We start from the raw sequence: 26209 nt of genomic DNA, 5'->3' as shown, positions 1-26209 counted from the left end.
TGAAGGGAGATGAATTCAACATGAAAAAAAGCAAATAATTAACAAATGTGTCTTGGGGAATGCTTCAAAAAAGGCCTTAAAGTACTTACGTACTTTAAAGCTTCCGAAACCTTTCCAAAAGCTTCAGAATACAACGTAAACACCAGCGTTATGCAAGATCAGAGCTTGGAAAATCTGCCCTAGCGTCTCCAATTAAAAACGTAAAAATGTTCATGCGTCGCTTTGAAAGTTTTCCACGTCTGCGTCTTGCGAGTGTCTTTTGATTGCCGTCGAACCCGTCCACCTGGACTGAGTTCTTTGCTTTACTTTGTGCAAAAAAGAAAGCTGGCTCTTGGATCCTGCACAGTAACCGTTCTTTGGGATCCAGTCTATTGTGAGCACTTCCAATGAGATTAGAGTGACACAAACAAAGTGAGCACAATTAGTAGCAGCTCATCAATGCTCGAGCTTTGCTAAATGATTTTGCTCAGTGGAAACAAATGAGGCCACTTGTGCAGGCGCTGCAGTTGTGAAGTGGCCAGGAAGGCAGTTGTAGCATAATATAGTATATAATTACCAGGTTTCAGTGTTGGCATGCACATAGATCTTATACACACACAGATCCTGGGCCACCAGGGTTCTGTGAACGTCCAGACCCCACAGATCCTGTGCGGCTGGCTGATGTAAGCGAATCCACTGGCTGATGGGGACTTTGGGAGTCAAGGGACAGATTTACAGCACATTAAGAGGTTAAAAGTGGGGAAGCCCTCCATTGTTCTTCCGCTGCTTCCTCTACAGACGCTGCTGTGCAGGGTTACAGATAAACGCTTGCACTCTCAGGTTGGAAAATACATAATCCGACAGTTGGATCGCTCTCTGTAGGCCACGCATGTTGGGAATGATACGGGTCGGAAGTCTGGGGCTTGAAAGGTCAGCTGGGGTGTGAAACCCTCCTCGCATAAAGTACAATCAGTTCCCACAGTGACATAGTCAGGCCACACATGATGATATGGGGATGGAGTAATACAGTATTGACGAATGCTACTATAAGTGCTTTGCGTTACTGGCTCATCCATGCTCTCCCATGCATAAACTTTATTTAATCTTTGTCCTTTGACTGAAGCACGAGAGAAGGTGACCAGCTGCGGGGACAAGCTTGGATCTTTGAGACAAATTAATTGTCTTGTTTGGGTGATAGTAATTTGACAGCCATTAGAGGACGGACATGGGGCCAGTGGCGGGTGAACAGGGCCGTGTGTGTGTGTGTGTGTATGTGTGTGTGTGTGTGTGTGTGTGTGTGTGTGTGTGTGTGTGAGAGAGAGAGAAATATGTCTCTCTTTGACTGTCAGAGAAGGGGGGCACGATTGTGGAACACTTAGTAAAGGTGTGAGAGAGGAGATGAAAGGAGATGAGATGAGGCGCCTGCTGGTGTGGGTTAGTGTGTGTTTGCGTGCATGTGTGTATGTGTATGTGTGTGTGCAAGCATGCCTGTGTTCAGACGCCATCATCTCTACCCTTTCCCCCCTCCATCATTACTATCTCTCTATCTCTCTCCCTCCCTTGTCTTTCTCCTCTGGTAATATCGCTGTACATCTTCGCGTCTGGCTGCGTTACATGGTCCGACCTTAATTTGACAGTGTCACAGGGATCTATCTTCATTCTCTCACTTCTTTTCATAATCCAATCCTTCTCTCCAGGATGCAATTAGTGCCCCTAACCCTTCTCCCCTTCCCCCCAGTTGTCCCTTAGCTCCCTCCGAGCGGGGCCGAGCGGTGGCAGCCGCCAGCCCTGCCACCAGATTGCTACAGCTTTCCCTGTGCAATCCATTTAGAGCGCCGGCCCTGTAATGAATATGTACATTTTAAGGACCTCGGCTGGGGGAGGGTCATGAGCAATCAACCTTGAATTCAATTATGGCAGTCAAGGTTAATGACTGTGCACGGTGGTCAGAGGCACGCGGCGAACTGTCGATTATAGTTGCCCCCCCCCGACCAAGCTGCATCCACAATGCACCACCAGAGAGAGAGAGAGGGAGAGAGAGAGAGAGAGAGAGAGAGAGAGAAGGCCCCAGAGGGACTGGTGACTTGTGCTTTCAGAGGGAGGGCCAGAGAGAGAGAGAGAGAGAGAGAGAGAGAGAGATGCCTGCGTATAGATAGATGGGTAGATGGATAAAGCAATGTCAGGCGTAGGTGCTCGATTACACTCAGTTCTCCCGGGCAAATCAGATTGCAAGGCAGGTTAAGCAGACCCCCCCCCCCTTCCCCTAATGCCATCTCTCTCTCTCTCTCTCTCTCTCTCTCTCTCTCCCCTGGTTGCTGTAATATGATTAGTCTACATAAAGACGTGTCTGGAGTGTAATTCAGTGCTTGCTAATGAGCCGCTTGTGTGAACCCATCTCTTCCATATCCCCCAGGCTGCACCCACTCACCTGCTGCTGGATTGAGAGAGAGGGAGAGAGAGAGAGAGAGAGAGAGAGAGAGATAAGGTGAGGATGCACACACACACACACGCACACATATGCACACACACACACTCATTGCCATGGCATGGCTGAGGACCCCAGTCTGGCTATTTGTTGGGAACAGGTTGGGGGGCCATCTGGCCACTGGCTGTTTTGAGAGGGAGAAATGACATTCTGCAGGACCGGGTTGTTTTGATGTTAAAAACACTGGCTTCATTGTTCTCGTTCTCTCTCTTGCCCCCTCTCTCTATCTGTTTACTCTAATTGCTGCATCGAAAAATACATCATTATATCAACATATCATAACCTCCTACATTCTCACTCAGATACACTCGGTAATGTTTCTATACAACTCGACTACTAAAGACTACACAGTCCTGAAATACATTTCACACTAAACTATACAGTACTCGCATTCCACTCCACTCAGCACACCCACTTCAACCTGGCCAGACCTGTCCTGTGTTACAGATGACATTCGATGCCACGGCAGGTCTGATAGTTGAAGCTCAATCACACAGGAGCGTAAATGTCACCATGGACAGTGGAGGATGCAACAACACACTTGAACTTTCTCTGCCCTCTCCAGAGGTCACCGTCTTAGTATGACAATGTACAGCTAGCCTCAGCGTCCGACACGTTTCTTTTCCACCCTCAAGTTGATTCGTTTCCAAAAATAGCACAGCCACAAAACAAGTTCCTGTTATCACTTACATTATACAACCCCGATTCCAAAAAAGTTGGGACAAAGTACAAATTGTAAATAAAAATGGAATGCAATAATTTACAAATCTCAAAAACTGATATTGTATTCACAATAGAACATAGACAACATATCAAATGTTGAAAGTGAGACATTTTGAAATTTCATGCCAAATATTGGCTCATTTGAAATTTCATGACAGCAACACATCTCAAAAAAGTTGGGACAGGGGCAATAAGAGGCTGGAAAAGTTAAAGGTACAAAAAAGGAACAGCTGGAGGACCAAATTGCAACTCATTAGGTCAATTGGCAATAGGTCATTAACATGACTGGGTATAAAAAGAGCATCTTGGAGTGGCAGCGGCTCTCAGAAGTAAAGATGGGAAGAGGATCACCAATCCCCCTAATTCTGCGCCGACAAATAGTGGAGCAATATCAGAAAGGAGTTCGACAGTGTAAAATTGCAAAGAGTTTGAACATATCATCATCTACAGTGCATAATATCATCAAAAGATTCAGAGAATCTGGAACAATCTCTGTGCGTAAGGGTCAAGGCCGGAAAACCATACTGGGTGCCCGTGATCTTCGGGCCCTTAGACGGCACTGCATCACATACAGTCATGCTTCTGTATTGGAAATCACAAAATGGGCTCAGGAATATTTCCAGAGAACATTATCTGTGAACACAATTCACCGTGCCATCCGCCGTTGCCAGCTAAAACTCTATAGTTCAAAGAAGAAGCCGTATCTAAACATGATCCAGAAGCGCAGACGTCTTCTCTGGGCCAAGGCTCATTTAAAATGGACTGTGGCAAAGTGGAAAACTGTTCTGTGGTCAGATGAATCAAAACTTGAAGTTCTTTATGGAAATCAGGGACGCCGTGTCATTCGGACTAAAGAGGAGAAAGACGACCCAAATTGTTATCAGCGCTCAGTTCAGAAGCCTGCATCTCTGATGGTATGGGGTTGCATTAGTGCGTGTGGCATGGGCAGCTTACACATCTGGAAAGACACCATCAATGCTGAAAGGTATATCCAGGTTCTAGAGCAACATATGCTCCCATCCAGACGACGTCTCTTTCAGGGAAGACCTTGCATTTTCCAACATGACAATGCCAAACCACATACTGCATCAATTACAGCATCATGGCTGCGTAGAAGAAGGGTCTGGGTACTGAATTGGCCAGCCTGCAGTCCAGATCTTTCACCCATAGAAAACATTTGGCGCATCATAAAACGGAAGATACGACAAAAAAGACCTAAGACAGTTGAGCAACTAGAATCCTACATTAGACAAGAATGGGTTAGCATTCCTATCCCTAAACTTGAGCAACTTGTCTCCTCAGTCCCCAGACGTTTACAGACTGTTGTAAAGAGAAAAGGGGATGTCTCACAGTGGTAAACATGGCCTTGTCCCAACTTTTTTGAGATGTGTTGTTGTCATGAAATTTAAAATCACCTAATTTTTCTCTTTAAATGATACATTTTCTCAGTTTAAACATTTGATATGTCATCTATGTTCTATTCTGAATAAAATATGGAATTTTGAAACTTCCACATCATTGCATTCCGTTTTTATTTACAATTTGTACTTTGTCCCAACTTTTTTGGAATCAGGGTTGTAGCAGCTTTTAATAATAATTCCCTCACCAAACTCTCCTTTAAGTTTAATTAGGAAATGAGTCCATACAATGATTTACAACATATCTGCTTTCCTTTAAAACGCATTACTACATGGGGCATGCTGGTAAAGGAAAAATAATCAGTGATCGGGTTTTATCCCAAGCATACCTCTTATAGCAATTTGCAAACCTTGCATTTAAAAAAAAATTGTTAAAGAATGACACATCATGTACTTTTTATCCGTTTATAGTTACATTCAGTGTTGTGGAGCATCCAGGAGACAAGTTCATTCCTGTTATCATTTGCGTACCTCTGTCTTGTAAACTCTCTCATAGCACTGAAACTGGAGACTCCTTTCAGAAATGTTAAATAACATCTCATTACAGAAACATCACACCATATCAATGATTATAAGTATTAGGGTTAGAGAAACAGCCTTGGGCTCAAAGGATCACCGGTTCGACTCCTGGGACTGGCAGGAAAAATGAGGGGAGTTGAGTGAATGAACAGCACTTTCCCCTCCCTCTGTATCATGGCTGAAGTGCCCTTGAGCAACGACACTTAACCCCCAAGTGCTCCCCGGATGCTGTAGCATAGCTGCCCACTGCTCTGGGTATGTGTGTGTGCTCAGTGCTCACTTGTGTGTGTGCATGCTTCAGATGGGTTCAATGCAGAGGAAGAATTTCACTGTGCTTGTGTCCATGTGACAACTAAAGGCTTATTATCATTATTACCGATGAAACCATTGCAAGAGCTGTTGTTACAGAAAATCAATCAACTCTTTCTGACCAATCAGATTCAAGATTCAGCACTGTGCTTTTTGTAAAGTTCTTTACGTTGTTATGGTGCACTAAAGCAAAAAAACCCCAAAAACCAAACAAAAAAAACCCCTTCAGCAGTACAATTCGAACATATTTGTGTTAAGGGTAGATGTGTGAATGGGATGGTGTAACAGTTGGCTGGGTCAATAGGAGAGCATCCCTGGTATGTGTGTGTGTGTGTGTGTGTGTGTGTGTGTGTATGATAAATCTCCCAAGGCTCTCTGTTATGCTCTGTAAATCACACACTCTACCATGAAGACAGGCTGCCTGGCTAATGGTGGCTTAAGCACTTAGTGATGAAACGATTACTCCTAAAACACAGCTCACTGTGTGTGTGTGTGTGTGTGTGTGTGTGTGTGTGTGTGTGTGTGTGTGTGTTAAAAAAATTCATCAATAATTTGTAAAGTGTTCCTCTTGACATGATTTGCTTTCCAGAGAAAGGTAAGCAGGGTTAAGTCCATGTGTTTCTATAATATTGACCCTGTTAAATGTCCTGAGAAAAAGGAAACACAGCATATTGGCCAATGCAATACTGATAAACTCTGGACGAAATTTCTCAGCCGAGACTAACTGATACTGCTTGACAGACTACTTTTGAAGCCTTTTATGCCATTAGCATCTGTGTATATGGGTGTATGTGTGTTTTAGAGGGTGTGGGTGTGAGCTTGTGTGTGTGTGTGTGTGTGTGTGTGCGTGCGTGTGTGCATGTGCGTGCCTGTCTGTGCGAGTCCCATCCATCATAGCTCAAAATGGGCTCCTTCATTTCAGGTTTGAGGCAAAAGTTTGCCTCTCCGATCCCACCCTCATATATAGTTTCCATTCTTCTCCAATGAGACAAATATCAAATTTCAGATGAAAATTTATGGAAATCATATCAACGCCATTACGCTTGCGACTTTTTGGGGCAATATATTCTTAGTGGCGCGACAGTCCTCTTCCGGATGATAAATTCAGCGCAGTCTTAAAGCATATGGGAAGTGCTTTTTCCACGACACTGAGCAGGGCAACATATTTGTTATTAGAGTGCGTTTAAATGGATAAGGGTGCATACTAACAGTTCAGCCTTCTCTCCCTTCTCTATTCGCTTCTTCACTAGCCTTTTATAGTTCTCCATTATTATTTTTTATTCTTTATTTATTTGTCATCAGGAGTCTAATGTCATTCTCTTTTTTTTTTTTTGTTTGTTTTGCGGGGTGCAGAGTTACCATAAATGAGATTTACAGACGTACTGCAGGGGTCCTAGCTGAGGAGGCCTCAATGAGCCACGGGCTTTTATCATCTATATTTATCACCATGTCAGACTCTCTTTCTCGTCCTCTAATCTCCCTGCAGTTTTGGCCGATCAGAGGCACTACCGCTGTGGCCTGTCCTGCCATGACTGGTTTGGTTACATCAAAACAACATTAATTCCTATCATTTATAGCCGGGCTACATCAAAGCGGCATTAATTCAGATGACGCGCCAGCACTGAGCAGTATTGGCTTCCCAATCAATGCGCTGATTCTCATGGAAAGGGCTATTATTCAAAAGCCTGCGTCTTGCCTGCCTGCACAGCGCCTGGTTTGATGCTTAGAAATATTGATTTTGCAGTCCTCGCAAATAGCGATTAAGTTGCTTGGTGAAAAAACAATCAAAGGTGTAAATAAAGATGACAATAGGAACTTAGGAGAAGGCTCTCTCTCTCTCTGTCTCTCTCTGGAATGTTTTTCATTTCATTTTTTAAGCTCTCATTTTTAATTTTGACATTCATTTAGGCAATTTACACAATCTGCTCCTAAAGAGAGAAACAAACTAATTAATGGAGAGACAAATGAGCGAGTCGGCGAAAGAGCGAGGGAGAGACAGAGGAAGACAAGACAAGTGATTTGAGAGTCTCAGTGCATAGCAGATGGGTCTCAGTGATATAATTAAAGGCATGCAATCTCACAATGTTTTCTGCTCTGCCATTTTTAAGTCGCTTATTAACCATTACAAAGGCTCCATATGTGCTTATAAGCGTATTATAAATCAATCAGAGACTCCACTGATCTATGAATAGCACTCAAGGACTGTTCCTCTTTGCCTTGATTAATAAGAGGGGAAAAAAAGAAGAGAAAGAAGAGCAAAAAGGAAGGAAGAAAGGAGACTGAAGGAGACAGTGAGAGCAGCCTGTCAACGACTGGCATCTCTGACTTGGTTGGATCAATACCCTCGAGCCCTTCCTGACAGTGAGCACGTGTGTAAAGGCCTGTGGACAGCTGCCTGACCTGTCAATGGGAATAAGAAAGTAGATTACTTTCAGCAGCAACACTGATTGGCTGGGCCATCAACTCTCAACAAGTCAACTAACCAACCACAAACAGCTTTCAAACCATCACTGACCCGTTCTGACCTTTCTCCCAGTGGGTGACTTTCACCTTGTGATAATTCATTATAAAGGGAATATGGTTGCGCTTGGACATAGTCCGACGTTCACTTGCGTCCTGCTACTTAAAGAAACCTAGCGTTCCAGATCAGAGTCAATCCTAATGCATGCTCTTCGAAGACAATAAGCAGCACTGCATAATACAGGGAAGTGTGATAATTACTGCTGTTCTGAGAAAACACAAAACGCACAGCCAGAGAATAAAAGAGAGAGCAGGAATTATTGTTCTACACTAACAGTGACAGGAAATACACATTTCCCTGCCTAGGGGTAAATATTTACCGCAGCTGAATAAATAAATGAAGGAGCTGGTATGTGGAAAGGGGGCCCGGAAAGTCTCCAAATGGACCAGCGGCCTGGCGAAGCCTGACCCCAGCACACCACGATCCAAATCTCCACATCTGATTAGCCAACCGCTGCGCCCTATTGTAGTGATGACAGCTCACTTCCCATCATGCTGCGATGCCGGGGATGCGGCGTCCGCAGCAGGAAACAGAAGGGTGACGGCAGGGGTGTTGGTCCACGCTTAGGGCTCCTAATTGAATCGTGCTGCCTGGACATGTATGTGTGCAGGGTGGTGTGGGGTGTGTATGGGCAAATGTGGGTAAAACCATGTGTCGTGAGTAACTTATCAGCAGGAAGGTTTGATGAAAGACATCAGGCACAAAATCAAAACAAAACTCAAAGATTACAAAACAACAATTTTGGTAATATTTCAGCTCATTAAAAAAAGATTGTTCTAAAATTGCTATTGTTCTCTACATATATGCCTGCGTTAAATGTTTTTTTGAACACATTTTATTTTATGAAGTGTACTCATTTCTGATTGGCTGTCAGATGTGCAATGATTTCTTATATTGGGAGGGCTCAGAAATAGACCCGATTAACAATTAAACATTAGATAAAATAATAATAATAATAAGTAATAAATAATTCTGATGTTGTGTAAATGTTTCCCAGCAAGTTATATTATGCTGACTGTACATAACACACATAGTATTTACAAGATAAAAAGCAAATTATTTTAACTGAAATTAAAAGTCGACATACTTTTTTTTTTTGCATTTTGCAAGATTGAGGATAAATCACCAGTCATACTTGCTGATTTGAATTTATATTTTTTTTCAATTAGAATTATTTGTTTTATTTTCCTCAGATGTTGTCAAGTCCTGAACGCTGTGGCGCGTGCACCTGAAGGCGTGCCTCGGGCTGCACATGTGCCAAGTGGACTCCAGCACACGCACCGTTAATGATGTGTACCTGAAATCTATTAAGGGACTATGTGTGCACCTATTTAAGGACTGTGCTGATGCCCAGGCAGTGCGAAGTATTATAATACGTCTGTACGCATTACCGAGCCTTTCCACCCGTGTTCTTGATTCCCTGTTTTCCTGATTCCTGTGCCTGTTTCTCATTCCTGTTCTCACTTTGCCTTTGATATCCTGTTTGTGTCTCGCCCGACCATTTTGCCTGTTTTACAATTTGGATTTAGCCTGCCGTCTTGGACTGTTTGTATGACAGAGCAATAGGGCCAGGGTTTTATATTTTATTTGGAAACTTCTGAGAAAAAAACTCAGAATTTTTGAGATTAAAGTCGAAATTTTCGAGAAAAAAAGTCGAACTTTTCGAGAAAAAAAGTCGAAATTTTTGAGAAAAAAAGTCGAAATTTTCGAGAAAAAAAGTCAGAAATCTGTAGAAGGCGGGCTTCCATACGGAAGTGACACTCACTCGTGGCCGGTAGACATGAATGGCTGGGACCAGAGCCATGGAATTCAGAGTTGTGACAACCGGGGTACAGGAAGTCGGTTGGTGATGTGATTCACGTAGATTCAAATACTTCTAGGCAGCGTCTTTCTGTTTGCTAGAGACTAACACAGAACCACTACATAACAAGCAAAACCCAATCCCGAAATAACATTTGATTAAGTCGTCCATTTCAGCAGCACTAAACACAGTAGTAGCAGACTGTGGCAGCGGGGGCGTGGTCAAGCACCGGTCTGTGACAGGAGGGCGGAGTCAGGGAAGGTAAGTGGCATAATCACTACACCTGACGGCAATTAACCTGCGTTTGTGTGTGTTTTCCCAGTGACCGCGCCCTACTTAAAGAGGGAGAGCAGAGAAGCTCATCCCCGAACCAGACGCCGGTTGTGTGTGTCTGTGTTAGTCACTGGATGTTTCACTGAAAAGTGTGGCAATAAAAGCCGTGTTTGCGAACCTGATCTCTGTCCTGCTGTCCTCTGTGCTCCACCCTTCGTTAGAGCTAACGAAGGGTGGAGCACAGAGGATGGCAGGACAGAGATCAGGTTCGCAAACACAGCTTTTTAGAACTAACGAAGGGTGGAGCACAGAGGACGGCAGGACAGAGATCAGGTCCGCAAACACGGCTTTTATTGCCACACTTTTCAGTGAAACATCCAGTGACTAACACAGACACACACAACCGGCGTCTGGTTCGGGGATGAGCTCCTCTGCTCTCTGCTCTCCCTCTTTAAGTAGGGCGCGGTCACTGGGAAGACACACACAAATGCAGGTTAATTGCCGTCAGGTGTAGTGATTATGCCACTTACCTTCCCTGACTCCGCCCTCCTGTCACAGACCGGTGCTTGACCACGCCCCCGCTGCCACAGTCTGCTACTACTGTGTTTAGTGCTGCTGAAATGGACGACTTAATCAAATGTTATTTCGGGATTGGATTTTGCTTGTTATGTAGTGGTTCTGTGTTAGTCTCTAGCAAACAGAAAGCTGCTGCCTAGAAGTATTTGAATCTACATGAATCACATCACCAACCGACTTCCTGTACCCCGGTTGTCACAACTCTGAATTCCATGGCTCTGGTCCCAGCCATTCATGTCTACCGGCCGCGAGTGAGTGTCACTTCCATATGGAAGCCCGCCTTCTACAGATTTCTGACTTTTTTTCTCGAAAATGTTGACTTTTTTTTCTCGAAAATTTCGACTTTTTTTCTCGAAAATTGCGACTTTTTTTCTCGAAAATTTCTACTTTTTTTCTCGAAAATTCTGAGTTTTTTTCTCAGAAATTTAAAAAATATATGTATTTCTTAGTGGCACTATCGCTCTTCCGTATATGTTTGCCTTTGTGTGTGTTTGTGCACTTTGTAAATAAACTGCACTGTTATATTAAACTGATTACTTCTGCACTTACCTACCTCATGTACCTGACAGAATACTTTGCCATACAATGGATCTAGCAGAAGTTTTTCAGTATGCAATTGCACGCCGCTTCCGGGTTTCCCTGTCTCAGCCCCTCACCTTGTATTTCAGGATGAAGTCAGACTGGAGTCCCCCGGCACCCTACTATGGAATACAGTATATCACCCCATGGGATTCAGTCTTCAGTGTGACTTCTTCTATGAGGACCTCCAAGAGCCCAAGCCACCAGAACCCATCTGGGTAAGTTTTATCTTAACATTTATTGCTGAACGAGCACGCAGATGGGTGGATTACCTGATCCAAGTCGAGCATCCATGCCTTCGAAGCTCACAGACTTTTTTTGCCATGATCAAGTTCATTTTTGAATCTTTGGTAAAGAAGGAACCCCATTAAATTTTTTGTTTTGGGGGGTGCGATCCCTCCAGTGGCTGATGCAGCGTAGGAGGCCGTCACTCCAGAGCTCCCTCCAGTGGCTGATGCAGCAGAGGAGGCCGTCAATCCAGAGCTCCCTCCAGTGGCCGATGTAGAGACAGCAGAGGAGGCTGTTGTTCCTGAGCCCCTCCTAGAGGCTGTCTCTCCAGAGCTGGATTTTCAGCCAGAACCACCACCTGAATCTATGCCTGAACCAGAGTCTGTATCAGAACCCATGCCTGAACCTGAGCCAGTACCAACATCTGTGCCAGTACCTGTTCCTGTTCCAGTGCCAGCACCAGCATCTGTTCCAGTGCCAGCATCTGTTCCAGAACCAGTGCCAGAGTCAGAGTCAGTCAGCACCAGTATCTACTCCAGAAGCAGTGCCAGTGCTAGTGTCGGAGTCAGCTCCAGTGTCAGAGCCATCAAAGCCTGCGTCAGTGCCTACTCCAGAGCCAGTGCCCGGGTCAGCTAGAGCATCGGAGCCTATGCCAGAGTTACGTGCTTGTGCCAACTTTAGTGCCAATGCCAGAGTTGAGGCCAGTGCCAGAACCCAAGCCTGTTCCAGAACCTGTGTCAGAGGACATCAGTGTGACCTCTGCCTCAGCTGGCTATGAAGACATCATCGTCCCGCCACCGCCAGGCCATGAAGACGTGTTATCATCGTCCACCATCAAGTCCTAACCAGGACTGAAGCAACGCGCTGACAGAGTTCGAGCCCTTGCCTGAGTCCAGTTCTGAGTCCAAGCCAAGTCCTGAGTTCGAACTAGAGCCAAGTCCTGAGTTCAAACTTGATCCAAGTCCACAGTCCATGTCAAGTCCAGAGCTCGAGTCCTCTACTGAGCCCAAATACAGCCTGGAGCCTGAGTTGAAGCTTGCTTCCTGCCCTGAGCCCAAGCCAGTTCCAGAACTCCAACCTGAGTCATCATCTCCAGAGCTTGAGCCAGAGTCCAGTCCAAAGTTCAGGCCATCTCCAGAGCTTAAGTCATCCCCAGAGCCCAAGTCATCTTCGGAGCTTGAGCACAATTCCAGCCCTGTGTCCAAGCCAGTTCCAGAACTTCAGCTTGAGTCATCTCCTGAGCTGGAGCCAGAGTCCAACCCAGAGCTCAAGTCATCTCCAGAGCTCAAGCCCAGCCCTGAGTCCAAGCCAGATCCAGAGCTCAAGCTTGAGTCATCTCCTGAGCTGGAGCCAGAGTCCAGCCCAATGCTCAAGTCATCTCCAGAGCCCAAATCGAGCCCAGAGCTTGAGTCCACCTTCAGTCCTGGATCCGAACCAAGTCCAGGACCCAAGTCAAGTCCTGAGTCTGAGCATGATTCCAACCCAGAGCCCAAGTCAAGTCCTGAGCTCAAGCCCACTCCAAGTCAGGAGTCCAAGTCTTGTCCTAAGCCTGAGCCCAAACCCCCACCAGAGACAAGTATGATGGATTTTCACTCCAGGAGGGAGCTCTTTGGGAGGGGGTTCTGTCAGTCCTGTGCACTGTGGCGTGTGCACCTGAAGGTGCATCTCGGGCTGTGCGCATGCTGAGTGGACTCCAGCACGTGCACCATTAATGATGCATACCTGAACTCTATTAAGGAAGTATGTATGTACCTATTTAAGGACTGTGCTGGTGCACAATTAGTGGGAAGTATTATGATACATACCGAGCCTTTCCACCCTTGTTCTTGATTCCCTGTTTTCCTGATTCCTGTGCCTGTTTCTTGTTACCATTCTAGCTTTGCCTCTGATATCCTGTTTGTGCCTCGCCCGACCATTTTGCCTGTTTTACGATTTGGATTTAGCCTGCCGTCTTGGACTGTTTGCCTTTGTGTGTGTTTGTGCACTTTGTAAATAAACTGCACTGTTATATTAAACTGATTAATTCTGCACTTACATCCACCTACCTCGCATACCTGACAGATGTAGATATATAATGCATGAAGAACAGATGAGAATAATACTTATGCAAAGTATTGGACTGGTTGTGGTTACTGGATTTGACTTGATAAAATAGAATAAAAATGAAATAATACTGTAATAGTATAAGAATGTTAGAGAGATGTTTTCATGGAAACATCACTAACTAAGAAAATAAATATACGTTTTTGTTCTTACTCAAATATGCAGATAATGTAATGATATAATGACATTATGGAAGCTATGGCCTAATAGTTACAGAAGCAGCTTTAGGACCAAACAGTCGCCAGTTCGAGTCCCTGGACCAGCAGGAATGGCTGAAGTGCTCTTGAGTAAGGCGCCTAACCCCCAACTGCTCCCCAGGCTGCTCTGGGTATGTCGCTCTGGATAAGAGTGTCTGCTAAATGCCATTAATGTAATGATAACTGATTAAAATAGACTGTTGCAGTAATTAAAAAAACATTTCTATAAATATGTGCTAGAAATCTGCCAGGCCAATATTACTTTCACAAAAATAAAATATAAATGTTTAATATAAATAAAGTTTGCTTATACATAAGATATTTTAACTTGAGATGAATTTAACTGCTCAAAGGCTATATATCTTCAAAAACTTTTAATGCACAAAACAACTTTGGACTTCTGGCGTATGTGCAATGAGAGTTCAGTAGATTTTTGGGCCACATTTTCCATGTTTTACTTGTATAATATACCACAATTGACTTTTGCCTCTTTATAAACAATGTGATTGTTTGAACCGAGCATATGTCACCTTATGACACCATACTGAACAACAATACATGTGTAACTGTGGTGCAAGTCAGTTTGTGCAAGACAATTTGCAAATCTATACTATTAGCACACAATAGAATGAAACAGTCTGACCTCTAGCATATGAAGCCCTGCTCAGGCTTCACACTCCTCCTGAAAACCTGGTCTAGCAGACGGTGGAGATGAGGGAAGTTTGATCCCTCTGTTTCGGAGTCTATTTCTCTCTCTCTCTCTCTATCTCTCTCTCACACACACGCGCATATAGGCTCTTCACATAAAGAATGGTAACACAAAGAAAGAAAGAAAGAAAGAAAGAAACAAACAAACAAACAAAAAATATATATATATGTGTGTGCGTGTGTGTGTGTGTGTGTGTGTGTGTGTGTGTGTGTGTGTGTGTGTGTGTGTGTGTGTGTGGATAGATATACTATCTCTAAAGAAGTGCACATGCTAGCATGAAGTATGACATACATGCCCAGCAGAAAGGGTGTCAAGGGTAGGCAAAGCCCACCCCAATATGACCCAAAGCATACCAGAAAAGGTATCAGAGGACAATGAATTGCTTAAAATACACACAAAACCTGCTTGAATTTGCATTCAACCACTTTATTAACACAAATGCTGATTTGAACTTAAGTTTAATTCAACTAGCAATCAAAACAAAACAGGCAGAATGTCAACAAAGGAAGATAGAGACTTGATTGCGTTTTAAGTTCGCATCCATTTGCATGTGAACGTCACTGCTAGCTAGCGTTCACTGTTAATATCAGGCTAGCTTTAGTTTAAATTTAAATCAATTTTAAAAGACAATACTTTTACACTGGTGCAAAGAAAACTAGAAGGGCACTTGGTAGAGCCATATATTAGAATATCATAGATGTGTACTAAATTTCAATACATATCCGGATTTACATTAAAATCTAATCTATTGTTCCTTGGCCCATGGACCACCTTTCCTCCAAATTTAATCAAAATTCTTTCACTAAATTTTCAGTTACGTTGGGAACAAACAAACAATCAAATGAAAAGTCATGCAGAGCACGATACTTGCGCAAATCACAAAGAAACAGAAGTTATGGCCAATTAGGTGTTTTTACAAGATTTGACCTTCATGACCTTGACCTTGGGTGGCACGGTGGTGTAGTGGTTAGCACTGTTACCTCACAGCAAGAAGGTCCTGGGTTCAAGCCCAGTGGCCGATGAGGCTCTTTCTGTGTGGAGTTTGCATGTTCTCCCCATGTCTGTGTGGGTTTCTTCCGGGTGCTCCGGTTTCCCCCACAGTCCAAAGACATGCAGGTTAGGCTAATTGGTGGCTCTAAATTGACTGTAGGTGTGAATGATTGTTTCTCTCTATGTGTCAGCCCTGTGATGATCTGGTGACTTGTCCAAGGTGTACCCCACCTCTCACCCATAGTCAGCTGGGATAGGCTCCAGCTTGCCTGCGACCCTGTACAGGATAAGTGGCTATAGATAATGGATGGACCTTGACTCACCAAAAACTAATGATGTCTTTGTGTGACCCTAGTGAGTTGTCCTTTTAAGATTGTTCAAGAAATGATAACGCTAGGGCACAACCAGACAGATCAACATACTTGCAAAAATCAGAGATTTTTGCAAGTAACAAACACATGAAAACATAACCTTCTCCAACAACATTGCTGGAGGTAACTAAGTCTAGCAGGTCACCAGTTTCTGTAGAGCAAACAAATATTTCCAGTCTGTTGCCAGATGTTTAGACATAACCATTATGATACACCTGCTACCTCAGCTGTAACTTTTGCTGACTCTCAGCTCTCCTGCTCATCCAGTTTGAGTGCCAGTGTCATAACATTCAGCACTTCTGACATGTAAAAAGAGTTCATTGTCCTATTGCTATACATTATAATGTCGATGTATCAAGGTCTTATCAAATCAAAGTCCTTCCCATGCCACAAGACACATTGGGTGGCACCGATCTCCATTTCGGTAGCCCTCAGTCTCTCACCTATTACATAGCTAGGGTTACAGTGGGGGGCTGGCCCTCTGGTAACCTCGAGAGTTTGACTCCCTACTCATATCTGTATTGCAGCATGGCTCATCAGATAGTAGTAGGTACCATTTTCACGATGGCCTTTGGTATGACTCGACCACGAGTAGAACTCACAATCTCCAGGTGAGGAGGCGGACACACTAAACACTAGGCCAACTCACAGTCTAGGGCTTATGCATTATGTTGAAGCCAACATTGATTTTTACCTAACTTTGTTGGAGAAAGTTAGGTTTACACCTCCGTTTGTTTGTTCATCTGTTCACAACATAACTCAAAAAGTAGCTTTTGAGTTACGTTGTGATTTTGATGAAATTTTGAGGAAAGGTGGGCCATGGGCCAAGGAACAATTGATGAGCGTTTGATGCAAATCTGAATATGTGGCTTGGTGGAGGTATGCACTCTAATGAGTGACCTTCTAGTAAATGTTGTAATGAAGGTTAAAAGTGCAATGGTCAATATATTTTATATCCAACTAGTTCAAATAACCTGGAAAATTACGACTAAGAAAACCTATTTGGAAAACTGCCTTATGATCCAGAATGATTGTTTGTGTATGGATCTGGCTGTTGTCAGCCATTTTATAGATACTCCCAACACTTCCTTACTCCGCCCACACCGCCCAGTGAAATTACACTGTGCACTGAAAAAACTTAATAACAAGAAGCATGGTCATTAAAAAAAACCCTAGAATAAACATCAATGCTTTTCCAAGATGTGGGATCGTGGAGTAAATAATCACTCAAATCTTATTCAACTCCACTTATTTAACCAATTCTCAACAAAATCTTTCCCAATTTTGACAACTGCACCTTTAAACAAATAAGCACTTCAACTAAATTGAAATGCTGAAGTGTTCAGTCTCGCCTCATCGATAGGTCAAAGTTAAAAAAAAATAAGTGCTGGGTTTGTCGGTTTAATTGGGTTCATATGTTGGGTTTCAGCCCTGTGATGACCTGGCGACTTATCCAGGGTGTACCACGCCTCTCGCCCGTAGTCAGCTGGGATAGGCTCCAGCTTGCCCGCGACCCTGTAGAAGGATAAAGCGGCTAGAGATAATGAGATGAGATGAGATGTTGGGTTTCACATAATAGTTTCATGAGTGTAAAGCACCAAAAGCACCTTGTCCCATATGTCTCATGATGCAGAGCATTCATTTCTGTTTCTTGTGCAAATATCTGTAAATACTGTACACTTACATTACCACTTGTACAGTATATACAGTATGATCACTTTTAAGCTCTGTGGCAAGTTTTCATTTTAACTGACAACAGAGTGCACAAAAATATCATCTCATCTCATTATCTCTAGCCGCTTTATCCTGTTCTACAGGGTCGCAGGCAAGCTGGAGCCTATCCCAGCTGACTACGGGCGAAAGGCGGGGCACACCCTGAACAAGTCGTCAGGTCATCACAGGGCTGACACATAGACACAGACAACCATTCACACTCACATTCACACCTACAGTCAATTTAGAGTCACCAGTTAACCTAACCTGCATGTCTTTGGACTGTGGGGGAAACCGGAGCACCCGGAGGAAACCCACGCGGACACGGGGCGAACATGCAAACTCCACACAGAAAGGCCCTCGCCGGCCACGGGGCTCGAACCCGGACCTTCTTGCTGTGAGGCGACAGCGCTAACCACTACACCACCGTGCCGCCCGCACAAAAATATGCTTATTTTAATTTTACATAGCCACTCTGATTGTATGTCTGGTGTAAAGGCGACTGTAGTAGTCCATGTAGGTGGGTGGAGAAGGACACAGAAGGACGGCAGGACAGAACTGAGTTCCAAAAACTCTTTTTATTTGCACTTTTCAGTCGCAAAACCACACTCTCCCAGCCACACGCATACACACACATAAGTCATCTGGTTGGGGAGAGAGAGAGCTCCCTCTGCTCTCGCTCTCTCTCCTTAAATAGGGCGCGGTCACTGGGAAGACACACAAACACATTAATTAACAACAAGTGTAGTGATTCTGCCACTTAACTTCCCCGACTCCGCCCTCCTGTCACAGACCGATGCTAGACCATGCCCCCGCTGCCACAGCGACTTTTTTTTAACAGCATGTTGGAAGCATGTGGCCTGGTGTAAAATGGGGTCAATGGGGCTCCAACTTAAAGGACAGATAAATAATAATATCTCATTCTCATCTCTAGCCGCTTTATCCTTCTACAGGGTCCCGGCAAGCTGGAGCCTATCCCAGCTGACTACGGGCGAAAGGCGGGGTACACCCTGGACAAGTCGCCAGGTCATCACAGGGCTGACACATAGACACAGACAACCATTCACACTCACATTCACACCTACGCTCAATTTAGAGTCACCAGTTAACCTAACCTGCATGTCTTTGGACTGTGGGGGAAACCGGAGCACCCGGAGGAAACCCACGCGGACACGGGGAGAACATGCAAACTCCGCACAGAAAGGCCCTCGCCGGCCCCGGGGCTCGAACCCAGGACCTTCTTGCTGTGAGGCGACAGCGCTAACCACTACACCACCGTGCCGCCCTAAATAATAATAATAATAATAATAATAATCTGGGGCGGCACGGTGGTGTAGTGGTTAGCGCTGTCGCCTCACAGCAAGAAGGTCCAGGTTTGAGCCCTGGGGCCAGCGAGGGCCTTTCTGTGCGGAGTTTGCATGTTCTCCCCGTGTCCGCGTGGGTTTCTTCCGGGTGCTCCGGTTTCCCCCACAGTCCAAAGACATGCAGGCTAGGTTAACTGGTGGCTCTAAATTGACTGTAGGTGTGAATGTGAGTGTGAATGGTTGTCTGTGTATATGCGTCAGCCCTGTGATGACCTGGCGACTTGTCCAGGGTGTACCCCGCCTCTCGCCCGTAGTCAGCTGGGATAGGCTCCAGCTTGCCTGCGACCCTGTAGAACAGGATAAAGCGGCTAGAGATAATGAGATGAGATGAGATGAGATAATAATCTGATAGTTCTCCATCCATTATCTGTAACCACTTATCCTGTGCAGGGTCCGGGGCAACCTGGAGCCTATCCCAGCTGACTATGGGTGAGAGGCAGGGTACACACTGGACAAGTCACCAGGTCATCTCAGGGCTGACATATAGAGACAAACAACCATTCACACCTACGGTCAATTTAGAGCCACAAATTAACCTAACCTGCATGTCTTTGGACTATGAGGGAAGCCAGAGCACCCAGAGGAAACCCATGCAGACACAGGGAGAACATGCAAACTCCACACAGAAATGCCACTGGGCTCGAACCCAGAACCTTCTTGGTGTGAGGCAAACAGTGCTAACCACTACACCACTGTGCTGCCCTGATAGTTCTCATTTTTATTAAATATCCCATATCTCAAATTTATGCAAATACCCATTGATAGAAATCTACTGTGAGCCCGTGCACATCCCAAGCAACCCTGTGAGAGCCTGTGCTTTAACTCCACAAACTAAAAGGCCTTATAGCCACATCTGTAAACCTCCTGAATAAATGATGGTTCTCTTGTGCTCTGTGTGCCTACCATGAAAAGAAGCAGGGCCTGGATTTCTCCAAATAGTTTCTCTTTAGGGAAACCAATTAATAAAATAACTACCTCGATTATGCTCAGAGGGGTGGCTTTAATTGGATTTTACTGTGGAATCCTTATGTAGTTAGGATTCATTAATTAATCAAAATAGTTTTTATGGCTCTTTAGTTGGAAAGAAGGCACTGTTTAATGAGCTTCTAGGGAATTTGAACTCATCTGAAAGGTCATGGAGGTAAGAAAGACACTGAAAAAGGGCTATTTATTTGCCATGCTCACACAAATGTTGAAATAAAAAGTTTGTAAGGTTTGAACATACTACATATATATATAACCCCGACTCCAAAAAAGTTGGGATGCTGTGTAAACAGAATGCAATTATTTACAAATCATGGAAACCCTATATTTCATTGAAAATAGTACAAAGACAACATATCAAATGTTAAAATGGAGATTTTTTTATTGTTTTTTGAAAAATATATGCTCATTTTGAATTTGATGTCAGCAACACGTTTCAGAAAAGTTGGGACAGGAGCATGTTTACCACTGTGTTGCATCACCTCTACTTTTAACAACACTCTGTAAATGTTTGCTATAGTTTTGAAAGAGAAATGTTGTCCCATTCTTGCCTGATATACAATTTCAGTTGCTCAACAGTTCAGGGTCTCCTTTGTTATATTTTGCTCTTCATAATGTGCCAAATGTTTTAAATGGGAGACAGGTCTGGACTGAAGGTAGGTCAGTTTAGCACCCGGACTCTTTTACTACAGAGTTATGCAGTTTTAATATGTTCAGAAAGCGGTTTGGCATTGTCTTGCTGAAAGAAGGAAGGCCTTCCCTGAAAAAGATTTTGTCTGGATGGCAGCATATTGCTCTGAAATGTGTAAATATCATTCAGCATTCACTAATGCACCATCATACCATCACAGATGCTGGCTTTTGAACTGTGCACTGATAACAAGCTGGATGGCCCATCTCCTCTTTAGCCTGGATGATGTGGTGTCCATGATTTCTAAAATGAACTTAGACTTTTGATTCATCAGGCTTCTGAACAGTTTTCCACTTTGCTTCAGTCCATTGTAAAAGAGCTCGGGCCCGGAGAAGGCGGCGGTGTTCCTGGATGTTGTTTATATCTGGTTTTAATTTGCATTTTACTGCAATTACTGGCGGCACGGTGGTGTAGTGGTTAGCGCTGTCGCCTCACAGCAAGAAGGTCCGGGTTCGAGCCCCATGGCCGGCGAGGGCCTTTCTGTGTGGAGTTTGCATGTTCTCCCTGTGTCCGCGTGGGTTTCCTCCGGGTGCTCCGGTTTCTCCCACAGTCCAAAGACATGCAGGTTAGGTTAACTGGTGACTCTAAATTGACCGTAGGTGTGAATGTGAGTGTGAATAGTTGTCTGTGTCTATGTGTCAGCCCTGTGATGACCTGGCGACTTGTCCAGGGTGTACCCCGCCTTTTGCCCATAGTCAGCTGGGATAGGCTCCAGCTTGCCTGTAACCCTGTAGAACAGGATAAAGCGGCTACAGATAATGAGATGAGATGAGACTGCAATTACTGACAGACGCCCCCCCCCAGTGTTACATTCTTCTTGGGATGCCCTCTCCCTCTAGGTGCAGGTTTGTCAGGGTGGTGAGTGTGAAATTCTTGAGTTAGCAGGGGGTCAAGGATGTCCTTAGCCATTACCCAGCTCCGTTCCTCTGGTCCATAGCCCTCCCATTCTACCAGGTACTCCACTTAACCGCTTCTTCTTCTGGAGTCGAGAATTCTGTTTACCTGGTAGATAGGTTCTCCTTCGAGTCTTAGGGGTTGTTGTTCTGGGAAGAGAGTATTTTCTGCCAGAGGACATTGAATTGCTGGTTTCAGACATGACACATGGAAGGTTGGGGAAATGTGGCAGTGAGGTGGAAGCTCCAGTCTGTACGAGACCTCATTGATGCGATGTAAGATTTTCTTTGGGCTGATGTAACATGCCTGGAGTTTCTTGCAAGAATTTGGTTCCCTTAAGTCACATGTGGAGACCCACACCTTGTCACCAGGTGAAAACTCAGGATATTTTCCATGGTGCTTGTCTGCATATTCTTTATACTTGGCATTTACTGCTTCAATTCTTTGATGAACCTCCTCCCATATTGCTTGCCTCCTAGAAAACCAGTCTACTGACTGTACTCAACTGACTGTACCTGTGCTGGAGTGTCATCCCATGGGAACAGGGGTGGCTAGTAGCTGAGTATGCACTGGAACGGTGTTAACTGGGTAACTGAGTGCTTGAGTGAGTTTTGTGCATACTCGACCCACAGGATAAAATGTGACCAGTCCCTCTGATTCCTCATGCAAAAGATTCTCAGGAAACAGGTGATCTCCTGATTGGCCTGCTCCACCTGGCTGTTGGCCTGAGGGTGATAACCTGATGTGAGGCTTACTGAAACACCCAGATGCTCCATAAAACAAGTCCATAACCATGAAATGAACTGTGGACCATGGTCGCTGACAATATCCTCCAGGATACCAAAGTACCTAAACATATACTGGAACAGGAGTTCTGCTGTCTGAAACGCAGTGGGAATGCCTGGTAAGGGAATCAGTCTCAAAGCCTTGGAGAATCGGTCTACAGTCACCATGATGGTTGTGTTACCCTGGGATGGTGGTAAGTCAGTTATGAAGTCTATGGCCAGGTGGGACCAAGGTCTCCGAGGTAGAAAGAGGGGACATAGCTTACCAGAGGGAGGGGTTTGTGGAACCTCAGCTTGGGCGCATTCAGAGCAAGAGGCGATAAAGTGATTGATCTCAGTTCTCAACATCTGATAAGTCTTTTGAGTACTAGGATGTCCCGTAGCAGGAGATGCATGTGCCCATGTGATGAGTTTACCTCAAAGGGTTTTGGGGATGTATAGCAGTTCTTGTGGATAGTCCTCTGGGTGCCTTCAGGGTTGTGAGCTTCTGATCTCTTTATCTAAGTCTCAAGTGATAGACTGCACAAAGCATTTTGGTGCAAGAACAGGATGTGGTTCAGTGTTGTGAGGAGCAGAACTGGAGGTTCAGGACAGAGAATCAGCCTTTGTGTTCCTAGACCCTGGATGAAAAGAGATCGTGAAGTTGAATCTGGTGAAAAAGAGGGCCCATCAGGCCTGACGTGGGTACAACCTCTTTGCTTTCTTTAGGTATTCTAAGTTCTTGTGGTATGTCAAAATCACAAAGGGGTGTGTAGCTCCCTCTATCCAGTGCCTCCATTCCTCGAGGGCAAGTTTAATGGCTAGTAATTCCCAACGTCATAGTTCCTCTCTGCAGATGAGAGCTTCTTTGAGAAAAATGCTACTGGGTGAAGCTTTGGTTTCTCACCGAAACATTGAGATAGCACCCCTCCAATTCCTGTTTCTGAAGCATCCACCTCAAAAGTGAACGGTTTGGTGGGGTCAGGATGTTGCAGGATGGGGGCTGAAATGAATGCAGTCTTTAGTCAACTGAAGGCTTCCTCCACTTCTGGGTTCCAGAGGAGATGTTTTGTACCTTTTTTAAGCAGGGCGGTTAATGGAGCAGTGATGGTACTGAAACCTCTGATAAATTGTCTGTAGAAGTTCGCAAAACCTAGAAAGCATTGGAGTTCCTTAACAGATGTGGGTACAGGCCAAGACGTGACAGCGGATACTTTGGAGGAGTCCATGCTGACTCCCTCTGCGCTGATGATGTAACCCAGGAACGTGATCTGATGGAAATGGAACTCACATTTCTCAGCTTTGACGTAGAAATGATTCTCGAGTAGGCGTTTTAGCATGGATCAGACATGTTCCAGGTGGCTTGATTCGTCTGGGTAGTAGATCGGGATATCGTCAATGTAGGTGATAACAAACCTCCCCAGCATGTCCCGGAGCATATCACTGATCAGGCACTGGAAGACTGGTCATCCCTTACAAAAAAGAAGTTTATTCAAGTGTGCTTCTAGTATACTTCTTTTAAACTAAGAGAGTATGCTTTCAGTTTACTTTTTATTTATTTATCAGAGATATAGTTAATAAAGTTATACATACTTGGCTTATACTGAAAAGTATATCGAAAAGTCTAAGTATATTAAGCTTATACTTAAACTTTTGATCAAGATACACTTAACAAAAGTGTAATAAAGTATTAAAATATTTGTGCCTTATGTTTAAGTGGACTTGCCCTGTAGTTGTGCTTCAGCATTGTTGACTCTTAGGTATGTCCGTGGTTCCATATAAGCTTCTTTTTTTTCCTCCTGAGTATATTTAATTAATTAATTTATTTTTCTTTCGAGCTTGGATGCCAATTTCAGTTGTCATTGCTGTGTTTTTATACTTTGGCATTTAATACAATGTTGCTTTAAATTTTGATTTTTAAAGAAAATGAATATGTTCTTAATCATGAGTATCTGTTGTTATTTTGTGAATTCTTACCTTTGTAACTTCATTGCAATTTCAGGTACAAAACACTTAAGTTGTCTACTGGTAGTGTGCATGAGGTAAGGGTTAGGGCTAGAAAACTAATAGCATACCTAGAAGGATAATTGCAGTATACTTCAAAACTAAAAAGTGGACTAGATGTATATAACCAGTAACTAATAGTATTTTCCAATATTCTATAAAGTATACTTTGATAAACTAAAAAGTGGACTAGAAGTGTGTAATGAGTAAACCAATAGTATATTTCCAGTATACTACAAAGTATACTTTAGTGAACGAAAAAGTGGACTAGAAGTATAAAACAAGTAAACTCATAGTATATTTCCAGTATACTATGAAGTATGCTTTTGTAAACTACAGAGTGGATGACAAGTATAGAACTAGTAAAGTATAAATGTTACTTGTGGTACTTGCAGTACAAAATAAAAAAATACTAGTTGTATACTCAAAGTTTACTTCTCTTAGACTTAAAGTATACTTTTTATAAACTAAAAGCGGACCAATTTAGTCCCAAGAAGTCTCATCTCATCTCATCATCTCTAGCCGCTTTATCCTTCTACAGGGTCACAGGCAAGCTGGAGCCTATCCCAGCTGACTACGGGCGAAAGGCGGGGTACACCCTGGACAAGTCGCCAGGTCATCACAGGGCTGACACATAGACAACCATTCACACTCACATTCACACCTACGGTCAATTTAGAGTCACCAGTTAACCTAACCTGCATATCTTTGGACTGTGGGGGAAACCGGAGCACCCGGAGGAAACCCACGCGGACACGGGGAGAACATGCAAACTCCGCACAGAAAGGCCCTCACCGGCCACAGGGCTCGAACCCGGACCTTCTTATTGTGAGGCGACAGCGCTAACCACTACACCACCGTGCCGTCCCAAGAAGTATTAGATTAATTTACTTACAAGTATACTGTAAGTACATTGATATCAGTATACTTGGTACACAAAAGTATACTTAAGGAAATATATTTTAACTTTACTTAAGTATACTTAATAAAATGAACTTGAAGTAACTTCTTTTTGATAAGGGATCTCTGTGTGCTGTACCTAAACTAACTAGACAACAGTTTGCAAGGCTGGCAGTATACACAGCTACATGCAAACAGGAATATTAGCGGACTATTCATTTTCATTAGTTATGGAAACAGCTTAGTAGGAATACAGTGCCTTGCAAAAGTATTCATCCCCCTTGCTGTTTGTCCTGTTTTGTTGCATTACAAGCTGGAATTAAAATGGATTTTTGGGGGGTTAGCACCATTTGATTTACACAACATGCCTACCACTTTAAAGGTGCACGCTGTTTTTTTTTTTTATTGTGACACAAACAATAATTAAGATGAAAAAAAAACAGAAATCTGGAGTGTGCATAAGTATTCACCCCCCAAGTCAATACTCTACAGAGCAACCTTTTGCTACAATTACAGCTGCAAGTCTCTCTATTAGATTAGCACATCTAGCCACTGGGATTTTTGCCCATTCCTCAAGGCAAAACTGCTCCAAGTCCTTCAAGTTAGATGGGTTGCATTGGTGTACAGCAATCTTCAAGTTGTGCCACAGATTCTCAATTGGATTGAGGTCTGGGCTTTGATTAAGCCATTCCAAGACATTTAAATGTTTCCCTTTAAACCACTCCAGTGTAGCTTTAGCAGTATGTTTAGGGTCATTGTCCTGCTGGACCGTGAACCTTCGTCCCAGTCTCAAACCTCTGGCTGACTCAAACAGGTTTTCCTCCAGAATTTCCCTGTATTTAGTGCCATCCATCTTTCCTTCAGTCCTGACCAGCTTTCCTGTCCCTGCAGATGAAAAACATCCCCACAGCATGATGCTGCCACCACCTTGCTTCATTGTAGGGATGGTGTTCTCAGGGTGTTTGGTTTGCGCCACACATGACATTTCCCATGATGGCCAAAAAGTTACATTTTAGTCTCATTTGACCAGAGAATCTTCTTCCATGTGTTTGGGGAGTCTGCCACATGCTGTTGGGCAAACTCCAAACGTGAATTTTTAAGCAATTACTTTTTT

The sequence above is a fragment of the Neoarius graeffei genome, chromosome 23, assembly GCF_027579695.1.
Source record: "Neoarius graeffei isolate fNeoGra1 chromosome 23, fNeoGra1.pri, whole genome shotgun sequence".
Lineage (NCBI taxonomy): Eukaryota > Metazoa > Chordata > Actinopteri > Siluriformes > Ariidae > Neoarius > Neoarius graeffei.
Note: the sequence above shows the minus strand (reverse complement) of the source record.